General features: G+C 43.0%; 1 pseudogene; it reads left to right on the top strand.

Annotated features, from left to right (window-relative positions):
- Positions 1-445: 445 nt before the first annotated feature.
- LOC145409915 (uncharacterized) lies at positions 446-1,153 on the top strand (annotated as a pseudogene).
- The last annotated feature ends 960 nt before the right edge of the window (positions 1,154-2,113 follow it).

Here is a 2,113-nt window from a genome sequence, read left to right on the forward strand (position 1 = left end):
AAGAGAAGAATTATTTTATATAACTCAGACTTTATAAATAGCATAGTGCACCACAGCTCACAATCCCAAACAATCACACAGTATTTATTAGCCAATATCACAGCATAATACACTGACCACATATTAATATAACACGGTACAAAGGATGAAACTTGGCGATTCGAAAAATTTTCGGCCATGATGGCGGTCAGAGGTAAACAACAGGCTGACTGAGCTCAAGTTTTTCCGCCATTCTGTGGACTTCTGAAGGCTCCCGGAGACACCAGACCGCAACCTTCGGTACATGAATGCAGTAAGGCCACTACGATCCACTTAATTCACTTTGGAGCGATTGTAGAAGATATAAATAGTCTTAAGAATAAGGCGACCAGTGGAAAAATTCTCCCTCAAATCGCCAAATCCTGTCCGCGCATGCGCATTAGAGGTCTGACGTCACAGCGTCACCATGGCAATCAAGCATCTGTCAGATCTACGTAAACTTCAGCGTAACCAGCTGGCCAAGATCAACAAGGATGATTTAATTGACTCCATTTTATCATCTAACACAGAGGATGGTGAACTGTCGAATATTAATAAGAGACTTGACGATGTTATGAATGAGGTGAAACTACTGAGAGACATGATTACATTCCCTGATAGCATATTGAACAAAAACTACACTGAATTCAAGCCCGGGTCGACAGGCAGGCTGATATAATGGTGAAGCAACAGCAGTTCTTAGAAGCACTGGACCGAAAAGAGAGAGAGTCGAACATCGTTATTCTCGGCGTGCCTGATGAAAACGAAGCATTGGTGTAGCAGGTGTGGGTGGAACACATCGTCGGCTGGGAAAAACGCTTCATCTGGCACCAGGCGCCGCCCTATTTTGTTCACTTTGGCTGATAAGAATCAACGCGGTCTCACCTTGGACAATGCCAGCTGCCTTAAAACCTCTGGGAGTAATTTCAACAGGATTTACGTCAAGAGGGATGTCCACCCGAGTGTCAGGCGAGAGTGGAAGCGACTATGTGAAGCAGAGACGACAGAGAAGGCTCGACCGGAGAATGCAGGATGCACGATTCGTCTTGATACTCGAGAACGGAGGCTGTATAGGGATGCAGATGTAATTGATAGCCGGAACCCTCAGTTTTTTTTGGATCACCACAGCAAGTAAGGAAAATAAGCGTACTGTCGTGGAATATAGGTGGAGTGAGCACAATGTTAGAAAAAAATGTGCAGCAGATGCTACATAGTTATGATGTGATTAGTATTAGTGATGTTAAGACGTCTATGCCAGTGTCATTCCCCGGATATGTGACTTATAGGAGTAAGGTAGTTGGTTCAGCGGAACTGGGTGGAACGGTTGTCTGTATTAAGAACTGGTTATCTACGTTGGTATTTGATGTCGACACAAGCATTGGAGATCAAGTCTGGATGCAGTTTCGTAACATTGAGGGTGTGTTGTTTGGCTTCTGTTACATTCCTCCATGTGACTTCCCGTATTACTCCCACGACTTATTTGCCTCAATCCAAGTAAAAGTAAATTCTAGGTACACATATAAAGGATACATCATAATTGGTGACATGAATGCTAGATTTGGGAAAAGTGTGAGGCATTATTGTCGATAGCGAAGATACCTAATGTAAATGATATGTCATACCCAGTGATTCACAATGATGTAAACAGAGCTAACGATAACGCTGAAATGTTGTGTACTATATGTATTGATAACAGATTGGTTGTCATTAATAACCTCATGTATGCTGACAAACATTTTCCTGGTGACAAAACATATCGGAGACGCGGCACCTGAGTTTCGGAGGTGGATACATGTGTGGCGTCACCGTCTCTGATAGACTATATGAGTGATTTTTCTGTGTTAAGGCGGGGTGGCCTCCCTTCCGATCATGCCCCCATTACAGTAACAGTTACGTGTTTAGGCGTAGATTTGGACGGTCTCATGACGAGGGCGGGGTCGCTAGGGGATCACGCAGCCCTTCATGGAAATGCTGGCAAGACTTGTTTAATGAGAAAGTCACTCAGATTTAACAAAATCAACAAAGAAGCATTTGTGAATAATATTATGCAAAGAGTACCTAATGAAAATTATGTAAATGTTGATGCTTTTGAGAA

The sequence above is a fragment of the Coenobita brevimanus genome, chromosome 83 (assembly GCF_032717465.1).
Source record: "Coenobita brevimanus isolate Jiangsu-jjx chromosome 83, ASM3271746v2, whole genome shotgun sequence".
Lineage (NCBI taxonomy): Eukaryota > Metazoa > Arthropoda > Malacostraca > Decapoda > Coenobitidae > Coenobita > Coenobita brevimanus.